Genomic DNA, 22060 nt, shown 5'->3' on the forward strand with positions numbered 1-22060 from the left:
ATCTCTAAAATCACAAGTTTTATTTTAGCATGATTATAAACCATACCGGAACCATCCGTGATGAAGGACTGCACGGAGCTGCCCTGAAATGTTCCCGTATGGTTTTTAATCCTGTTTAAAGAAAGCTTGTGACTTTATGTAAATCCTGCTGCTGGATCCTTTAACAGGTTTTTCTTCACTTTAATGAAGCTGAGCAGCCTGAGTGTCCCCTGCATTGGACTCAGTATAATTGGGTGTAAATAAGATCACATATGGGTGAGCCGTGTTACAAGAGTAGCGAAGGCCTGGAGCTAATTGCAAAAGCTCTATGAAATCAGTTAATAGTTATACTTTTCTTCCTCCTCCCTGCTTTTATCAGATTTACCTTTGTCCTAATTATAGTTCTTAAGAGGAAGCAGCGAGAAGACTTCAACCAATTCATCTCTCCACATCTTCTCTGTCACCGTCAACTTCAAATGGGCCCTTAATGAACCTTTAAAACAGATGCAGATCTCACCTCTGGTGCTTCAACCAGTCATATGTCATTTACCACATTTGCTTCTGAAGTCCCAGAAGATGAATTCACCACAGGATCCCTGAAGATGGTGCAGAAAATCTGTAACTAAAGCGTCTGGTGAGGATTCCTATCATACATCCTGGCACTGGAGAGTTAACCTCAGGTGAGCTACAGTACCTGTATGTTTAGTTTCTGAAAGCATGCCAACAAGGGCACCATGACCTGTTAGAGACGGCAAATCTACAGAAGAAGCCAGTCTGCTTACACATTCAGAATTAGTAGTAGTAACAGAAGTGGTAAGTAAAGGCACAGAATGTGACTCGCTAGACTGACACACTGAAGAGCCGACTCAACAGCCATAGATCCCGGTCCGGGTGCCACTTCATGAGGTCAATGAAGTAGCGACTGCAGGAGGGTCTGTCCTGGGGCTTCTAGTCCGGCAGGCTGTAGGAGGAGTGGGCTTAGGACTCCTCCATTGGTGTCGGACTGTAGAAGTGCAGCTAGAGCTCAGCATCTCTGGTGGCCTGGACCATAGACCCTGTGCGGTATCAAAACTTCAGCCTCCCTTTCCAAATGCCATCCTTCACACCATTTCTAGAGTCAATATTACCTATTTGTATGTGCAGGTTGCATTCTGGTTAACCGCTGCTCAGACCCTTCTGACTCTTGGGTTTTCTTCAGCTCTGGCCACCTGGAACTGAGGAGAAGCCCGAGAGCGAGAAGCTCAGTGTTATTGGATGTTTTCTATTGTAATAATCTAATAGATATTGGGGAATTAAAAAAAAAAAGGCGCAGCGCTTCTGCTCAGGGCTACATCAGGAATTTCTGGGCTCCATGCAGCTAGTTATCAGAGAGGGGGTATCATGGAGAACACAAGGTGCTAGGGGCTCTGTGTGGGCAGAAGGGGGCCGGCCCTGGGGAAACACACAGTGGCTGGGATTTGTGAGGAGAAGATACAGAATATGAAGAGAAAGAGTTTTTGTGGGGGACAGAGTAGGCTGACGGCACAAGATGATAAGCCCCTGTGTGGCGAGAGAGGTGGTGAAAGACAGGTGACCGGCTCTGTATGGGAAAGAGGAGTGGATAAAGTGGCGAGGGCTCTATAGAGAACACAGGGCAAAGACACAGCAACTACTGTAAAACACACAGTTGCAATCATAGTTATTCCCCCATTACAAATTACATTTATTTGTTAAATGTACAAACTTTCAGCTGTTTTCAAAAAGACAATCAAACGAGAACAACTTACAAATTTAATACAACTAAAAAAAAACTAGTTTCCCCAAATTCACCACAAAATGCCACTTTCACCGACTCCTGCAGTCTCAGAAGTATTCACCCCTGGTTTATACAATAGGTCAATTTCTGAATACAGATTCCCTTTAACCCCTTAGTGACTTTGGCTTAATTTGGCCCAAAAGATGCAACGATTTTTTTGGGATTTTTATCTCCACTTTCAAAAGCCAGAACTTTTTTATTTCTCCATCGACATGGCCATATGAGATCTTGTTTTTTGTGTAGGTTTTATTGGTACCATATGTGGGTACATATAATGTATTGTAAAACTTTTATTAATTAATTGTTTTAGAGCAGGGAGAGAAAACACATCTATTCTGGCATTGTTATAATTTTTGTTTTTCAGCGTTAATTATGTAGCATAAATAACAGGATACATTTTTTTCTGCGGGTCGGCATGATTAGGGCGATACCAAAATTATTATTGTTTTTTTTTGCACAATAAAATCCCTTTGTAATTATTAATATTTTTCTACATCGCTGCATTCAAAGTCCCATAACTTTTTTATTTTTCCATGGACGGAGCTCTGTGAGGGCTTGCTTTTTGCGTGATGAGCTGTAGCTTTTTTGTTTCCACTTTGGGGTACATACGGCTTCTTTAACCGCTTTTATTGTGTTTTTCGGGATGCAAAATGAACTAAGGAAGCATTTTGCCTCAGTTTTTTGGGGGGGGGTTGGGGGGGGGGGGGGTTATGGTAAAACTATACTAACAGCAGTATATATCATTGCGGTAAGTTAACACGCAACACACTGCAGCAAAAATGACCTGATCATGTTATTCCCTGCGTCAGTACAATTATTACGATACAACATTTCTCTAGTTTTTTTGTTGTTGTACTACTTTTATAAAATAAAATATTTTTGGAAAAAAATATTTTTTTTTTTCTGGCATTTTCTGACTGCCATAACTTTCTAACTTTTCCATCGATCTGGTTGCTCGATTTTCCCCCCCGGATTTTCTGTAGTTTCTATTGGTGTTCTGGAGTTCATGTGACGTTTAGATAGATTTTTGTTACATTTTTCTTGGAGACGGGGAGACCAAAGTGCAATTCTGGCATTGTGTATTTTTCTTGCTGATGACATTTACCATGCAGGATAATAGTGGATAAATACTTTGATAAATCAGACTTTTTTGGAACAAATATGCTTTTGCTTGTTTTTATTTTATTTTCTTTTGTCTTTTTTTTTTTCTAAATATGAATAAAAAATTGTAAACTTATTATTTTTTTTATCTCTTTTTTATTACAATTTTTTCATAATCAAGAACAAATCAAAACATCAACTCACATTACGATACAAGAAATTTTTTTTTTATGTGTAGTCATTTACATCTTTGACACATCTACATGTTGAGTAATAGCATCGCAATGGTTAACAATTATATATATAGCACATTAGCTTTAAAGGGGTTCTGACACAAATAATGTTTTTATGCTTTAGCAGCCATTGTTCCCTGGTCTGCCTAATGGACCCAGGGAACCCATGGTTTAATGGCTGCTAAAGCATAAAAAGATAATACTTACCTGTTCTTCTGTTGTTGTTGACATCGGGGGGTCATCTCCCGGCAGGCGCTGCTCCTCTTCTTCTGTCTGCACGAGCCGTGCCGCTCCGGGATCGCGCGCATGCGCAGTGGAGAGGTACCCTCTGACAGGAGTCAGGGCGGGCTGCGTCTCCACTGCGCATGCGCAGCACTCCGGAGTTCAGCAGGACGGACGGGCCGCCCACAGCAAGCACTGCTTGTGACGTAGAGCCCGTCCGTTCACCTCGGAAGTGCCTGACGGACGGACCAGAGCAGGAAGCGGTCTTTTTGACCGCTCCTGCTCTGCTTTAAAGGCACAGAAGAAGATGCCGGCTGGAGGGGACATGCCTGGCGATCGGGCCAGGCCAGGCAAGGTGAGTACAATTTTTTTTTTTTGATGTCAGAACCCCTTTAATTGTCAACATAGAACAAAATAAACTAAATAAACAAGCATTGGACATTTAACAGTGGATTTTCGTAGTAAAGCGTTGTGTCTCTGTTTTTTCTTTTTATTCATTTACTATATGCTACGTCCTATCAATATGTAAAAATTTCGGTTTATTGCCTGAAAATATTGTCTTCTCATCTCCTATATGTTTTAATAACATTGCTTTATGTTATTTTTAATCTTCCTAATCTATCCGCTCCTGCTTGAGTGATACCAGGATGTGTTACTAAATAGGCTCATGCATTCCAAGATCTCATTTTGGTCCGTGAATCTCTCTATGAAAACTCGCCATTTCCCCAAAAATGTTGATGCTTGGGATTCTGCCCGTTTTTCCGTCTCCAGTCTCTCCATTTTTAGAAGGTGCCTTAGTTGCTGCATGATATCTGGCACTTCCAGGGGACTGGCCTGCAACCATTTTGCTAACATGCTCCTGTTGCCTATTATAAGAATAGTGTGTATCAAATTAGCGTTTTTTATATGGCTAGGGAGAGAGTGAAATACATAAGCTTGTGGGCTCAATGGTAGAGTAATTCCTGCAAATTCATGTACCAATGATTTAATTTCTGTCCAGAGTGTTTTGATTTTGGGGCAATGCCAGATTCCATGCAGAAAATCTGGTTTTGGTTGGGAGCATCTAGGGCACGCCTGTTGTCTAGTTGGGTTCCCGGGGTGCGGGGGTATGTTGAAACCATAAATCGCTCCATGTATGATTTTAAAATAAGTTTCCCTCCATCTCTCATTGTTTATAGCCTTTCTTATAAATATCCAACCATCTACCAGTTTTTGAGATAGTTCTGGGTCTTGTAGTTCCCGTTCCCACTTTGTAAACAAAGGTGTACTATCTGTTTCGGCCCACCCCTCCCTGAATCGGTAGTATAGATCAGATAAAGAATGCCTTTGTGATGATCCTTGCATGAACATGTCAATTGGATTCGTTATTGCCTCTTTTGAGACATACCCAAGTCTAGCGCTTTGAAAACCCTTTATTTGTGCATATGGTAAAAAGTGTGATGCGGGTAGGCCATGTACTTCACGAAGCTCTTCAAACGTTTTGTATCTAGGTTCTCTATGATGAAGAAGGTGTTGGACTTTCATAATTCCCCTACTACGCCATAGCTCAAACATTTTATTGTCTTGCCCTTCTTTGAACTCCGGATGCCCCCACAAATCCATATGTTTTGATAATTTGAATGGTAGCTGATAGTTTTAGTGGATTATTTTCCAAGCAGCAATGGTGTCCTTTGCCATAGTAGAATGTTTGGCCCCCGATGGAAGACTGGAAAATCCTGTGTGTAGGAGAGTGTTTAAGCTCCAAGGGTGCATCAGGTCGTTCTCCAGCTGGTAGTTTGAGAAATGGCTCGTCTTCAGTAGCCAGTCAACTGAATGTCGCATAAGGCTGGCTATATTATATGCACGTATATCTGGAAAGTTCAATCCACCTCTAGTCTTAGGTAGCATAAGCTTTTTCAAGGCTATACGTGGACGTTTGTGGGACCAGATGAAGGCCGTGAATGCTGTGTTAATGCTGTCCTTCCCAAATCTTGTCGTTTAAGTAAAAATAGGATAGATTGTGAGGGATAGAGAATAGAGATGAGCGAGCACCAAAATGCTCAGATGCTCAGTACCAGAGTCAAACGTTTCATAATCCTTGAGAGCTCGTTTCGAGTAACGAACCTCATTGAAGTCAATGGGGGACTCAAGCATTTTTGTATGGGACCTATGCTCCGCATAGGTGATGACTTGGGAAACACCAGAAAACATCAGAAAGTCATGGAAACACCACAGAAATGGATAGGGAAGGGCAGGGGCAGCATGCATGGCTGCATCTGAGGCTCCCAGGTGCCACTATTAAGCCAAAATGGGGGAAAGAGCCTGGCGGTCACCGCCCTAACAATTTACTTGGGACAGACCCTCATTAGCAAGGCACACGTGCTGGCACATCTTAGCTAAACACCACACTACCTGCAACCAAGGACAATCACAGCCTGCGGGTGACACTGCTGCCTCTTCTCCTGGGTTACATGTTGGCATTGCTGTCCAACCCTCCACACGACCCTGCGTCCACAGCGCACACAAAATGTTCCCTGCGCAGCGCTCAGCTGGTCTCATGCCACACGCTTGCTTCATAGCCACACCACCCTCATGTCTATTTATAAGTGCATACTGGAGAGGAGAACTGGAGGCACGCACTGCAGAGGCTTGGCAGGGCTAGTTGGCAGGTAGTGACCCTCTTTGAAAGTGTGGGCGATAGCCAACAATGCTGTTGAGAATTGATGATAAATTGACATGCAATCATTATTCCAATCCCATGCCACCTCCATCACAAAACTGTCAAGAGCCGCAAACGTGGGCAGAAAGGGGACTCAGGTGCCAGCACTTCTACACATCTCACAATGCAGCAATACTCTGTGTGGGAAGCATGTGACTGGACCCAGGGTCAGGCTCGGTCCTAGCCTCGACCTTGTGTGACCCAAGGTGCCATGAGTTACATAGAATGGGAAATCCATGTGTCCCCACACAATTCATTCTGTGTAGGTGTCAGATAGCTCAACAGGGCAATGGGAAGTCTTTGAGTTCCTTGGGCTCACCTATGCTGTGGGTGTACAAAGATGGTATTACACAGAAAGAAATCAGAGTGCCCAAACTTGGCAGAGTTTCACCACGCCCAGGACCTCGGGCTCGGCCCACATTTCTGCCCAATTTATTCTTTGTATATGTCAGATAGCTGAACAATGCAATTGGAAAGCCTTTGTGCACCCATAGCATAGGCGAGCCCATGAAACTCAAAGACGGTATTACACATAAAGAAATCAGAGCACCCAAACAAGACAGTTTCATCCCATCAAGGACCTAGGCCTCGGCTCACACCCACAGTAATCATTGGCATAAAGCGGACCTGGATGCTAGTACAGCTGTGAACGTCTCTTTAAATCAGTAACGGTTGCTTATATGGCTTCAAAGAGTGGATGAACCACAAAGAAGTTCCACATGCCATACCTGGCACAGTTGATTCTACCCCCTCCCCCAGGACCTTGACCTCTGCCCACACTCTCAGTAATCATGGACCTCAAGCGGACTCGGATGCTAGTGCAGCTGTGATCGTTTCATTAATGCAGTAACGCTCCTTTTGTTTGGCCCAAACCACTGTTTCAGATAACTGTGGTAACATGAGAGAAAATACATGTTGCCCACCGCTGAGCCCCAGACCCCAAGCAGGAGGAGGAGGTGGCATAATAAGGCCAAGAAAACCATGGCCAAGGTAGGACCCACAATACTCTGTGTAGGAAGTACGTGAGCTGGCCCTGGCTCAGGCTTGGTCTCAACCTCCACCTTGTGTGACCCAAGGTGCCGTGAGTTAAATAGCTATGTGAAATCTATGTGTCCCCACACACTTCATTCTGTTTATGTGTTAGGCAGCTGAACACTGCAATGGGAAACCTTTGTGCACCCACAGTATAGGTGTACCCCAGTGACATTTCTGTAGCAAGAGGATAGATGAACCCCTCAAACCTTTCAGTAGCAAGTGTATAGGCGGACCCCAGTAACATTTCTGTAGCAAGAGTATAGGTGAACCACTCAAACCTTTCAGTATCAAGTTTATAGGCGGACTCTAGTAACATTTCTGTAGCAATATAGGTGGACCTCAGTAACATTGATGTAGCGACAGTATAGGCGGACCCCAGTAACATTTCTGTAGCAAGAGTATAGGTGGCCCCCTGTAACATGTCTGTAGCAAGAGTATAGGCGGACACTAATAACATTTATGTAGCCAGAGTATAGGCGGACCCCAATGACATTTATGTAGCAAGAGTATATGTGGACACCTGTAACATTTCTGTAGCAAGAGAATAGGCGGACACCAATAACATTTATGTAGAAAGAACATAGGCAGACCCAATAACATTTATGAAGCAAGAGTATAGGCGGACCCCAGTAACATTTCTGTAGCAAGAGTATAGGTGGACCCCAATAACATTTATGTAGCAAGAGTATAGGCTGACCCCTGTAACCTGTCTGTAGCAAGAGTATAGGCGGACCCCAATAACGTTTCTGCAGCAAGAGTATTGGCGGACCCCTGTAACATGTCTGTAGCAAGAGTATAGGCAGAGCCCTGTAACATTTCTGTAGCAAGAGTATAGGCGGACCCCAATAACATTTCTGTAGCAAGAGTATAGGCAGACCCCAAAACATTTCTGTTGCAAGAGTATAGGCGGACCCCTGTAATACTTATGTTGCAAGAATATAGGCGGACCCCTGTAACATGTCTGTAGCAAGAGTATAGGCGGACACCAGTAACATTTATCAAGCAAGAGTATAGACGGACCCCTGTAACATTTCTGTAGCAAGAGTATAGGCGAACCCCTGTACCATTTATGTAGCAAGAGTATAGGTGGACCCCTGTAACATGTCTGTAGCAAGAGTATAGGCGGACCCCAATAACATTTATGTAGCAAGAGTATAGGCGGACCCCAATAACATTTATGTAGCAAGAGTATAGGCGGACCCCAATAACATTTATGTAGCAAGAGTATAGACGGACCCCTGTAATATGTCTGTAGCAAGAGTATAGGCGGACCCCCTGTAACATGTCTGTAGCAAGAGTATAGGTGGACCCTGGTAACATGTCTGTAGCAAGAGTATAGGCGGACCCCAATAACATTTATGTAGCAAGAGTATAGGCGGACCCCAATAACATTTATGTAGCAAGAGTATAGACGGACCCCTGTAATATGTCTGTAGCAAGAGTATAGGCGGACCCCCTGTAACATGTCTGTAGCAAGAGTATAGGCGGACCCCAGTAACATTTATGTAGCAAGAGTATAGACGGACCCCTGTAATATGTCTGTAGCAAGAGTATAGGTGGACCCTGGTAACATGTCTGTAGCAAGAGTATAGGCTGACCCCTGTAACCTGTCTGTAGCAAGAGTATAGGCGGACCGCAGTAACATTTCCGTAGCAAGAGTATAGGCGGACCCCAGTAACATTTCTGTAGCAAGAGTATAGGCAAACCCCTCTAGCATTTCTGTAGTAAGAGTATAGGCGGACAGCAATAACATTTATGTTGCAAGAGTATAGGCAAACCCCTGTAACCTGTCTGTAGCAAGAGTATAGGCGGACCCCAATAACGTTTCTGCAGCAAGAGTATTGGCGGACCCCTGTAACATGTCTGTAGCAAGAGTATAGGCAGAGCCCTGTAACATTTCTGTAGCAAGAGTATAGGCGGACCCCAATAACATTTCTGTAGCAAGAGTATAGGCAGACCCCAAAACATTTCTGTTGCAAGAGTATAGGCGGACCCCTGTAATACTTATGTTGCAAGAATATAGGCGGACCCCTGTAACATGTCTGTAGCAAGAGTATAGGCGGACACCAGTAACATTTATCAAGCAAGAGTATAGGCGGACCCCTGTAACATGTCTGTAGCAAGAGTATAGGCGAACCCCTGTACCATTTATGTAGCAAGAGTATAGGTGGACCCCTGTAACATGTCTGTAGCAAGAGTATAGGCGGACCCCAATAACATTTATGTAGCAAGAGTATAGGCGGACCCCAATAACATTTATGTAGCAAGAGTATAGACGGACCCCTGTAATATGTCTGTAGCAAGAGTATAGGCGGACCCCCTGTAACATGTCTGTAGCAAGAGTATAGGTGGACCCTGGTAACATGTCTGTAGCAAGAGTATAGGCTGACCCCTGTAACCTGTCTGTAGCAAGAGTATAGGCGGACCGCAGTAACATTTCCGTAGCAAGAGTATAGGCGGACCCCAGTAACATTTCTGTAGCAAGAGTATAGGCAAACCCCTCTAGCATTTCTGTAGCAAGAGTATAGGCGGACAGCAATAACATTTATGTTGCAAGAGTATAGGCAAACCCCTGTAACCTGTCTGTAGCAAGAGTATAGGCGGACCCCAATAACGTTTCTGCAGCAAGAGTATTGGCGGACCCCTGTAACATGTCTGTAGCAAGAGTATAGGCAGAGCCCTGTAACATTTCTGTAGCAAGAGTATAGGCGGACCCCAATAACATTTCTGTAGCAAGAGTATAGGCAGACCCCAAAACATTTCTGTTGCAAGAGTATAGGCGGACCCCTGTAATACTTATGTTGCAAGAATATAGGCGGACCCCTGTAACATGTCTGTAGCAAGAGTATAGGCGGACACCAGTAACATTTATCAAGCAAGAGTATAGGCGGACCCCTGTAACATTTCTGTAGCAAGAGTATAGGCGAACCCCTGTACCATTTATGTAGCAAGAGTATAGGTGGACCCCTGTAACATGTCTGTAGCAAGAGTATAGGCGGACCCCAATAACATTTATGTAGCAAGAGTATAGGCGGACCCCAATAACATTTATGTAGCAAGAGTTTAGACGGACCCCTGTAATATGTCTGTAGCAAGAGTATAGGCGGACCCCCTGTAACATGTCTGTAGCAAGAGTATAGGTGGACCCTGGTAACCTGTCTGTAGCAAGAGTATAGGCGGACCGCAGTAACATTTCCGTAGCAAGAGTATAGGCGGACCCCAGTAACATTTCTGTAGCAAGAGTATAGGCAAACCCCTCTAGCATTTCTGTAGCAAGAGTATAGGCGGACAGCAATAACATTTATGTTGCAAGAGTATAGGCAAACCCCTGTAACCTGTCTGTAGCAAGAGTATAACCGGACCGCAGTAACATTTCTGTAGCAAGAGTATAGGCGGACCCCAATAACATTTATGTAGGAAGAGTATAGGCGGACCCCAATAACACTTATGTAGCAAGAGTATAGGTTGACCCCAATAACATTTAGGTAGCAAGAGTATAGGCGGACCGCAGTAACATTTCTGTAGCAAGAGTATAGGCGGAGCCCAATGACATTTATGTAGCAAGGGTGTAGGTGGACCCAAGTAACATCTCTGTAGCAAGAGTATAGGCAGACCCCTGTAACATGTCTGTAGCAAGAGTATAGGCAGACCCCTATAACATGTCTGTAGCAAGAGTATAGGCAGACCCCTGTAACATGTCTGTAGCAAGAGTATAGGCGGACCCCAGTAGTATTTCTGTAGCAAGAGTATAGGTGGACACCAATAACATTTCTGTACCAATAGTATAGGCAGACCCCTGTAACATGTCTGTAGCAAGAGTATAGGCGGACCCCAGTAACATTTCTGTAGCAAGAGTATAGGCGGACCCCAGTAGCATTTCTGTAGCAAGAGTATAGGCGGACCCCAGTAACATTTCTGTAGCAAGAGTATAGGCGACCCCAGTAACATTTCTGTAGCAAGAGTATAGGCGACCCCAGTAACATTTCTGTAGCAAGAGTATAGGCGACCCCAGTAACATTTCTGTAGCAAGAGTATAGGCACACCCCTGTAACATTTTTGTAGCAAGAGTATAGGCGAACACCTGAAAAATTTGGATACCTAGAGTGTAGGCGAAGGCCGGAAAAATTAGTTAGATAACAGTATAGGCGAGGGCCAGAAAAATTGGTGTACCAAGAGTACAAGTGCACCCCTGAAAAACTGCTTAACCGCGAGGGCATTTTTTTAAAGATACAGCTCGCTTTTGCTTAATTTGTAACAGAGCCTGCAGGCAGCCCTGTGAAAAAAATTGGTTTCTGTTAAAGTATAAATACTTCTGAAACTTTGAAAAATTGAAAAAAACTTATAAGCAGAGCCTTTTGTGTCGCAGAAAAATTGGCAGTTCAGCGTGATGACATGCTGTTTTAGGAGGAGGAGGAGGAGTAATGATATCCGAAAGTTCTTGACAAGGCTAATTTCCCCTTTTCTGAGGTGATAGAGGATGCATTTTTCTCTTGTTGCAGCAAAAAGAATCATTAAGTTCCGCTGCTCTCCGCCGGTGGAGAAGAGAAGTCTGGGGAAATCCAGCCTTTGTCCATCTTTATGAGTGTAAGCATGTTGGCACTGGCAGTTGACAGGCGGGTATGCTCATCCGTGATGATTCCCCCAGCTGCACTAAACACCCTCTCTAACAAGACGCTATCGGCAGGGCAGGTCAGCACCTCCAGGGCGTACAGCGCAAGTTCCTGCCACGTGTCCAGCTTTGACACCCAGTAGTTGTATGGAGCAGAGGCATCACGGAGGACGGTGGTATAAACGGCTACATACTCCCTCACCATCTTTTTACAGTGCCCCTCCGACTGAGCCTTGACTTGGGAGTGGTGACACAGTCTTGCTGGGTAGCTATAAAGCTGGCAAAAACCTTGGAGAGTGTTCCCCTGCCTGTGCTGGACATGTTGCCTGATCCCCATTCCTCCCCTGCTATTTGGCCCTCGGAACTGCTCCTTCTGCCACTAGCGCTGTCAGATGGGAACTTTAGCATCACTTTTTCCACCAGGGCCCTGTGGTATTGCAGCACTTTCGTACCCCTTTCCTCTTCGGGAATGAGAGTGGAAAGGTTCTCCTTATATCATTGGTCGAGAAGGGTGTACACCCAGTAATCCGTGTTGTGCAGAATGCGTCTAATGTGAGGGTCACGGGAAAGGCAGCCTAATATGAAGTCAGCCATGTGTGGCAGGGTCCCAGTACGCAACACATCGCTGTCCTCACTAGGAGTACGACTTTCAGGATCCTCCTCCTCTTCAGCTCATACACGCTGAACAGATGATAGGCAAGCAGCATGGGTGCCCTCTGTAGTGTGGCCAGCTGTCTCTTCCCCCTCCTCCTTCTCCTCCTCCCCCTTCTTCTTCTCCTCCAAAACGTGCTGAGACATAGACATGAGGCTGGTCTGGCCATCAAGCGATATACTGTCATCCGCCGTCTCCTGTTCCAACCGCAAAGCATCAGCCTTTATGCTTAGCAGCGAACTTCTCAGCAGGCAAAGCAACGGGATGGTAATGCTAATGATGGTCGAATCGTCGCTCACCATCTGGCTAGACTCCTCAAAGTTTCCGAGGACCTGGCAGATATCTGCCATCCATGCCCACTCCTCAGTAGAGAATTGCGGAGGCTGAATACCACTCCGCCGCCCATGTTGCAGCTGGTATTCCACTATTGCTCTACGCTGCTCGTACAGCCTGGCCAACATATGCAGCATAGAAATCCAGCACGTGGGCACGTCGCACAGCAGTCGGTACTCTGGCAGCTGAAACCGACATTGCAGGGTCTTCAGGGTGGCAGCGTCCGTGGTGGACTTGCGTAAATCTGCGCAGACGTGGCGCACCTTGCCGAGCAGGTCAGACAAGTGGGGGTAGTTTTTCAGAAACTGCTGAAACACCAGATTAAAGACGTGGGCCAGGCATGCCTCGTGTGTTAGGCTGCCGAGCTGCAGAGCCACCACCAGGTTATGGTCGTTGTCACACAAGACCATGCCTAGTTGGAGGCTCAGCGGCGAAAGCCAGAGGTCGGTCTGCTCTGTCAGACCCTGCAACAGCTTGGGGGCCATGAGCCTCTTGTAACCTAGAGCTGATTAGTTTCAGCATGGCTTCCTGACGCTTGCCCACTGCTGTGCTGCCATGCTGCGCGCTACCGACTGCTGGCGACGTGCTCACACTTCTTAATTGAGAGGTAGATGTGGCGGAGGAGGGGGAGGGTTTAGAGGAGGTGGTATAAAACTCTGCAGATACCAGCACCGAGGTAGGACCCGCTATTCTGGGTGTGGGTAGGACATGAGCGGTCCCAGGCTCTGACTCGGTCCCAGCCTCCACCAAGTTCACCCAATGTGCCATAAGGGAGATATAGTGGCCCTGCCCGCCAATACTTGTCCACGTGTCTGTGGTTAAGTCGACCTTCCCAGTAACCGCGTTGTTGAGGGCACGATTTATGTTGTGGGAGACATGCTGGTGTAGGGTGGGGATGGCATGCCCGGAAAAATAGTGACGACTAGGGACCGAGTAGCGCTGGACCACTGCTGCCATCTGGTTTTTGAAAGACGCCGTTTCCACAAGCCTGTATGGCAGCATTTCCTGGCTGGTTAATTTGGCAATGTGCACGTTTAAAGCTTGTGCATGCGGGTGGGTGGCGGCGTATTTCCGCTTTCGCTCCAACGCTTGTGTTAGCGACAGCTGGACGCTGCGCTGAGAGACATTGCTGGATGGAGTGGAGGACAGTGGAGGTGAGGGTGTGGGTGCAGGCTGGGAGGTGCTCGTGCCTGTGTCCTGGGAGGGGGATTGGATCTGTGTGGCAGGTTGGGGCCTCTACTCCTGGCCACTCCACTGCCTCTACCAACCTGTCCTGCTGCTGCACTTGCCTCCCCCTCTGAAGCCCTTTCCTCAGTTGGCTTAGTAAACCAGGTGGGGTCAGTCACCTCATCATCCAGCTGCTCTTCCTCCGAACCCCCTGTGCCCTCCTCCCTCGGACTTACTGCCCTTACTACTACCTCACTGACAGACAACTGTTTCTCATCATCCTCATCCACAAAAAGCTCTTGAGACACTTGCCGTAAGTCCCCAGTGTTACGTGTGCTGCTTGTACTATTGTGATTCCAGCAGCACAGCACTCTCAGGGTTAATGATTGAGCTGGCTGGGTGTGGTACTGTCTGCTAGCCAATCCCCTGGATCTGTGCTCACATATAAACCCAGCTCCTGGTCAGTCTGTATGGCCCCTCAGGTAAGTAGTCATGAATGCGTGTCTGGTCAGGTTTGCAGTGTGACTTGGTTCATGTACGTTTAAATTCTGTCAGTTTTGCGTAAAAGACTGGGTGGTCGATACATTGCTGGATGCGTTTTCTGCCATCCACAACAGGACCTGCTCACACTGCTCTGTTTGTAATAAAGGTCTACCACGCAGACCCGTAAATTGTGATATGAAGCTGGGAAGCCCAGAAACTTGCCTCTCTCCTAATCCCGCAGCAGCCGGCTGTGATTCACCTGGACCAGGAACTCGGCCTGTGCCCACACCCTCACTTGGACGCCCATGTCCTCGGCCCTTACCCCTACTCCTCATCATGGCGGATTAAGAATAGAGCAGGGCCCAAATAAATTACCCCACTGTACAGCACTGACAACTGTGGCTAATTCACCGCACACAGAGACTTGTAGATAGCGGAGGCTCTATGCTGTGACTTGAAAAAATAACCCGCTGTCTTGCGCTGATACCTCGGGGTTAGTGCTGGTAACTGCAGCTATCTCAACCCCACCAAGGAAAGGGTATTGTGAGACGCTCTGCACAGCGGCAGAGCTAAAATGCTTTGCAGTGGCCCCGGTAATATTACAGTACTGTTTAGCGGTGAGACCGCTGTCTAATGCACTGCAGACGTAGAACTGTATAACTGAACTAGTTTGCAGTAGGCTAGAAAATTTTAGAGTGCAAGTTCAAGGTGAGAGCTCATTGTAAGGCACTGCAGGCTGAGAACGCTATTACTGAAAGGCTGGGAACCGGCCTAGATGCGTAATACAAAAGTTGGTGCACTACTACTCCCAGCCAGCCACAACTGTAAAGCACATGGGGAGATGTTGCCTTAAGAAGGACCATTGGGGTTCTTGTATGGAGGATCAGGACTGTATAACTTTCACCATAAAAGCAGCTCTGTCCCTAAACTCTGCATTATGCACTGCAGGCTGAGAACGCTGTAACTGCAAGGCTGGAAACAGGCCTAGATGTGTAATACAAAAATTAATGCACTACTGCTCCCAGCCAGCCACAACTGTGAAGCACATGGTGAGATGTAGCTCTAAGAATGAGCGTTGGTGTACTTGTACGGAGGATCTGGACTTTAAAACTTTCCCTATAGAAGTCGCTGTGTCCCTAAACTCTGCGTTATGCACTGCACACACAACGGTATAACTGAACTACTTTGCAGTAGGCTAGGAAATTTTAGAGTGCAGTTTCACGGTGAGAGCTGGTTGTAAGGGCTCCCACCCACTGGCGATATTTTCTCCACTGCAATGCGATTCTAAAGTTAAAGTCTCGCATCGCAGTGCGAGGAAAAAAAATCGGCATCACGTCGACATATCGCCAGTCTTTTCAGTGGGGCCAGCGGCAGCAGCGCTAGCCCCATTGAAAAGCGATGGAGAATGCTGGGGACTTCTGCCACAGCTGTCACAGCTGTGACAGCTATGGCAGGAGTTTCCTTCATCCCCACGGGGACCGCCGGGATGAAGGAATCCTCTGCCACAGCTGTGGCAGAAGTCCCTGGTATTCTATTGCATTGCTTTCAATGGGATCGGCACTGCTGCCGATCCCATTGAAAGCACTGCTTTCTGCAAGCCATTTGGAATGATTATCGGGGAAGGGCTTGAAATATAAGCCCTTCCCCGATAATTTGCCAAAAGTGTGAAAAAAAAAAAATCATACTCGTCTCTCCTGCGCTCAGCCGCGTCCTCCTGCTTGCTTCCCAGCACTGCTATGAAGCTCTTTCAGCAGTCGGGGATTTAAAAATCCCCGCCTCCTGAAAGGGCTGTGCAGATTGGCTGAGGACTCAGCCAATAGCAGCTACTGCTTAGCTATTGGCTGTGCGCTCAGCCAATCACACATAGCCCTTAGCTATTCATTCATGAATAGCTATATCTTAGGTGTATAAATATTAGGTAAATCGGCCGATATGCCTTCGCCTCAGTGGGGTCTTTCCCCGGTTTGGGTAATAATTTGATGTGGGCTGTGTTCATTTAATTTGGGATGGGATTTTCTTGCATGTATCCATTAAAACGTTTTTCCAGTATTGGGGTTGCTTGGTCTTTTAGAATTTTAAAAAATTTCGTCTGGTCCTCGGGCCTTGTTTTTTAAATTTGCTTTAGCTTCTTTTATTTCTGTCTGTGATATAGGGCCGTTTAAGAACGAACACTGCTCTGCTGATAGGGAGAGTAATGAGATATGGGAAAGGACAATGGTTGGGATATCTGATTGTATCGGATTTTGTGTATATAATTGTGAATAGAGTTTATAGTGTGATTGTTCCCAGCAAGAGAAACCAAGTAATCTTGTAGATATGATACCTTTTAATGGCTAACAAAAATACATGATGGGCTCTTCGTCAGGCTAAAAATGGAATAGATCTGAAGAGGCATGAATATTTATACACACTTATGAAATTAGAACAAGGATCTGCGCCACCATATAACAAACGATGAAATAACTCACCTGGTGCGTAACGGGGTTCCCGTGAAACCATTAGGGACACCCCGCCTGAACCTGTGGTCCAAGTGTGCCTGTAGTATATATGCGAAGAAACTCCAGATATCCTTCAATAGAGGAGAGCCGCCGGAATGAAAAAATCCCAGAGAAAAAACTTTTTCTTCAATGGGTTAAATAAACGAAGTTTCAAAGAAAAAAGTTTTTTTCCGTGCTCCTGCTGTACAGGAACATTTCAGGGCAACTCCGTGCAGTCCTTCATCACGGACGGTTCCTGTATGGTTTATAATCCCTTATCAGTGTCTAGTTATAAATGTTTGTGTACCTCTTGTAGCATTCCTAGCCTGATGACCCCCACCCCTACCCCCACCACCCCAACAGTAATTCAGGGACCATAAAACTTTCACTCCGCTATCAGTGCCTAGACAATAAAAGGTTGTTTTCCCTTGCAGAATTCCTTTTAAGTGCAAACCAATCCCATCCATGTCTGTGCCTTGTCATAAGTATGTATGTCATAAGTGCGTATATGAAGGTTCAAAGAAAAAAGTTTCTTTCCGTGCTCCTGCTGTAGATCTGCTTGCTCAGAACAAACCAACTGTCATAGCTGACAGTCTTTTTTATATAATAAATTTATTCCAAAACAAAGGATACAACGGGATTGCATACAAGAAAAAATTCTTGCAGCAGTAATCATACAACGCGTTTCGGCGTTCTTAGACGCCTTTTTCAAGCATAACAATAGATTGGAAATACATCTTTTAACCCCTTAACGACCAATGACGTACCTGGTACGTCATGGAGCGTCGGGGTATGTATGAAGAGAGGTTGCGTGGCAACCTCTCTTCATACAGTGCGGGCATCAGCTGTTTATAACAGCTGACACCCGCGGGCAATAGCCGCGAGCGGCCGCGCGGCCGATCGCGGCTATTAACCATTTAAACGCCGCTGTCAATTCTGACAGCGGCATTTAAATCCCCCGAACGATGTTCGGGGGTCTCGCGCGGCCCCCCCGCGGTGAGATCGGGGGAGCCATGCACGTATCATGGCAGCCGGGGGCCTAATGAAAGGCCCCAGGGCTGCCTTAGCAGACTGCCTATCAAGCCATCCCCGTGGGGTGGCTTCATAGGCTGCCTGTCAAAAAGCAGTATGACGTAATGCTATAGCATTACGTCATACTGCAGGAGCGATCAAAGCATCGCATCTTAAAGTCCCCCAGGGGGACTTCAAAGTGAAGTAAAAAAAAGAATCAATAAAGTTTTTTTTTAATTGAAAAAAAAAAAAAGTTGTAAAAGTTTAAATCACCCCCCTTTTGCCATATCTATTATTAAAAAATCTAAATAATAAATTAAAAATATGTATTTGATATCGCCGCGTCCGTAAAAGTCCGATCTATCAAAGTAGCACATAATTTTTCCCGCACGGTGAACGTCGTCCGAAACAAAAAATGAAGAACGCCAGAAATGCACTTTTTTAGTTACCCTGTCTCCAAGAAAAAACGCAATAAAAAGCGATCAAAAAGTCACATGTATTCCAAAATGGTACTGTCAGAAACTACTGGACATCCCGCAAAAAATGAGACCTTGCTCAACTACGTCGACGGAAAAATAAAAAAGTTATCGCGCGCACAAAATGACGACAGAAAATAATTGAAAAAATTTTTATGTCTTTTAAAAAAAAAAAGAGGAGTATAGTAAAAAAAAACCTAAACAAGTTTGGCATCGTAGTAATCGTACCGACCCATAGAATAAAGTTATCATGTTGTTTTTGTTGCCATTTGTGCGCCGTAGAAGCAAGACGTACTAAAAGATGGCAAAATGTCGTTTTTTTTCCATTTTACTCCACTTAGAATTTTTTAAAAGTTTTTCAGTACATTATATGGTACTTTAAATAGCACCATTGAAAAATACAACTCATCCCGCAAAAAACAAGCCCTCATACAGTGACGTGGATGGATAAATAAAGGAGTTATGATTTTTTTAAAGGGGGGAGGAAAAAACGAAAATGGAAAACGAAAAATGGCCGCGTCATTAAGGGGTTAAATAGCATGTCTTACCTTGTGGAGGTGGGAGTTACGAGTGCTCTCCGCGCGCCTCCGTATCGTGTCGCTCTGGCGTGATATCTGGGCGTCATAGCTCCGTATTGGAGGAGGTGTTCCAGCGCATGTGTGCGCTGAACCTGAACGTAGATTCCGTAGCGTGAAAGGGGAGGAACGCTAACTGCGTAACTCCCGATATAGCGCTAGCTAGAGCTGACTCCGACCTCCAAAGGAGTGGATGCAGTGTCATTTCTTCAAATTATTTGTCTAGTAATATCAATATTAATCAATTAATTACTTCTCTTAGAATAAATGATATATATCCTAAAATATATAACTTTACTAGTTTAAAAAATGAATAACTATATACTTCATAATGGGATTCTATTACTCAAATCTATAAATACATGCATGGTAATGGAGATCAATAAATATAATGTGAATATACATGATGAATAGAGATGAGCGAACGTACTCAGTAAGGGCGATTTCGCAATCGAGCACCGCGATTTTCGAGTACTTCACTACTCGGGTGAAAAGTACTCGGGTGCGTCGGGGGGCGGGGAGAGGCGTGGCAGCGCGGGGGGTAGCAGCGGGGAACAGGGGGGAGCCCTCTCTCTCTCCCTCTCCCCCACTCCCCGCTGCAACCCCCCGCGCCGCCACGGTGACCCCGAATTTTTTCGCCCGAGTACGGAAGTACTCGAAAATCGCGGTATTCGGGCAAAAAAGGGGCGTGGCCGAGCACGTTCGCTCATCTCTAATGATGAAATGTAAACATAAAATATGAAAGACCCAAAATAAACCTAAGAATTAATATATAAATGGATGTTACGTTATCTATAATATATCTCTAAAATGGATACTGTAAACTACATATTTAAAAAAAAAAATTCATAATAATCTAAAAATAGTGCTATCAAAATTTCTCTAAAACCTCATTAAGACCAAACGGCGATAAAGCGTTCATTCTAAAAATCCAAAACATCTCGTGTTCTTAATTTTGCAAAAGAGAAAGTATGGATTTGTTCCAATGGAGTTATTTTTATATCTTTCGGATTTTTATTGTGTTTTTCCAAAAAATGGCGTGAAACACCGTGTTTAGAGTAGCCTGTTGTTATGTTAAACCTATGTTGGTTGACCCTTATGTTTAACCCATTCCCGCTGCAGGGCGTAAACTTACGTCCTGGAGATAGCGCGGGATCACATATGATCCAGCGGGATCACATATGATCCAGCGCTATCCCGCAGCGGGAGCCGGCTGTCAGTCACAGCCGGCGTCTCGCTGCAACAGTGGGGGGACATCGGAGATGCGCCCGCCACTGTTAACCCCTTCCCTGCCGCGATCTAAGTAGATCGCGGCAGGGAAAGAGTTCACAGCGGGAGCGCGGCTCCCTCTGTGTCTCCGGCCGGAACTCGCGATGTCATCGTGAGAGCCCGGCCTGTCACCATGGCAACAGGACACCAGACACTGGCGTCCTGTGTTGCCTATGCCTGAGATCGCTGTATGAGCGATAAGGCATGGGAGATCAGTAGGTCTGCCATGCCTTATGACAGCGATCATCAGGGCAGTGGTTAAAGTCCCTCAGAGGGACACAAACAGTGTAAAAAAAAAGAGAGATTTAAAAAATGAATTAAAAAAATGTAAAAAAAAAAGAGTAAAAAAACCATTTTTTATGCTTTTTCTCAGATTAGCATAAAAAAAGGTAAAAAAAAAATAAAACCCCACATATTTGGTATTGTCGCATCCGTAACAATGCGTACAATAAGTTGCACATGCTTTTGACTGTGCACGGAAAAAAACGCTAAAAAAAAAGCTAAAAAACTGAGGCAAAATGCTCATTTTTAGCATTTTGCCTCACTAAAAACGCAATAAAAGTGATCAAAAAAGTCTATGTACGCCAAAATGGTACCAATAAAATCTACAGCTCGTCTCGCAAAAAATAAGCCCTCATAGAGCTCTGTACATCAAAAAATAAAAAAGTTACGTGACTTTGAATGCAGCAATTTAGAATAGAAAAAAGATTTCCAAAAAAAAGGGTTTTTATTGCAGAAAAGTGGGAAAACCTAAAAAAAATGTTAGAATTTTGGTATCGTTGTAACCGTACCGGTCTGCAGAAAAAATGGAAAGTCTCATTTATGCTGCATGATTAACGGTGTAAAAAAAAAAAAAAAATCTATGGCAGAATTGATGCGTTTTCTCTCTCTGCTATCATTAAAAAAAAAAAAAAAAAATTTACAATATAGTCTATGTACCCAAAATTGGCATCGATTAAAAACTACAGTTCGCCACGCAAAAAACAAGCCCTCATACGGCCGCGTCGACGGAAAAATAAAAAAGTTATGGCTTTTGATAAACGGAGAAGAAAATCCGCCAAAAATTGTTGCGTCCTTAAGCCCAAAATAGGCCGTGTCATGAAGGGGTTAAAGTGTTCGTAGTGCGTCCTATATATTGCAGTCCGCACGGACATTCTATCAGGTATATGATGAATTTACAACAACAATTTAAAAATTGATTTATTTTAATATTTCTTTGTTCTTTTTGGCAATATACCGATTTTCTCCCCCGTGTGATATTACTGCATTTGTAACTTGCATTTTTTTCTACCGCGACAGTTCACTCCTGTCACTAAGGGTTTATTGATAACTTCCTTGTTTAGTTTTTTATGAGGATTAGATGGGGCTAGTGTATTTTGTGTGGTTTTGTTCCCACGATAAATTACCTTTGGTTTGTCTTGTATCTCCTTGTTTAAAATTGGGTCTTTTAATAAAATATTTCAATTATCTTTCATTATTTTTTCAATCATACTAGATTGAGAATTATATTTTGTTATGAATAAAACATTTTTCTCTAAATCTATTTTTTTTGTTATCTGTCTCTCTCTTTTTGGGGGGGGGGGGGTTTCGACTGAATAAATGGGATCATTAAGTGCTTTTGTGTAAGCAGCATCGATTAAATTGGTAGGATATCCCTTCTGTTTAAAATGATCTTTCAAAACGTTTGATTGGGAAAAATACATATTTGTTGAAGAACAATTTCTACGGATTCTTTTGACTTGTCCGTACGGAATGTTGATCTTCCATTCCTTTTTATGACAGCTGGAAAATTTAAGAAAGCTGTTGCAATCGTTTTTTTTTTTTAATGGGTACTAGTTTCTATATGGCCTTTATCAGAGGATATTACTAGATCCAGAAATATTACCTCTGTTTTACTAGAATTGTGTTCAAATTTTAGGTTAAAAGAATTATTGTTTATCTCTAA

At 44.6% G+C, this 22060-nt stretch overlaps 1 protein-coding gene across 2 annotated transcripts in view; it reads left to right on the plus strand.

Annotated features, from left to right (window-relative positions):
* The first annotated feature begins 346 nt into the window (after positions 1 to 346).
* Positions 347 to 22060, plus strand: part of LOC136631773 (NXPE family member 1-like) — a 301785-nt gene continuing 280071 nt past the window's right edge. Inside the window, exon 1 of one of the 2 annotated variants that reach the window (XM_066606108.1) lies at positions 347 to 659. The gene's annotated coding sequence lies outside the window, so the exon portion shown is untranslated. The remainder of the gene's footprint in view (positions 660 to 22060) is intronic. The other variant, XR_010793085.1, reaches the window with a different exon arrangement.

Source organism: Eleutherodactylus coqui, chromosome 6 (assembly GCF_035609145.1).
Source record: "Eleutherodactylus coqui strain aEleCoq1 chromosome 6, aEleCoq1.hap1, whole genome shotgun sequence".
Taxonomy (NCBI): domain Eukaryota; kingdom Metazoa; phylum Chordata; class Amphibia; order Anura; family Eleutherodactylidae; genus Eleutherodactylus; species Eleutherodactylus coqui.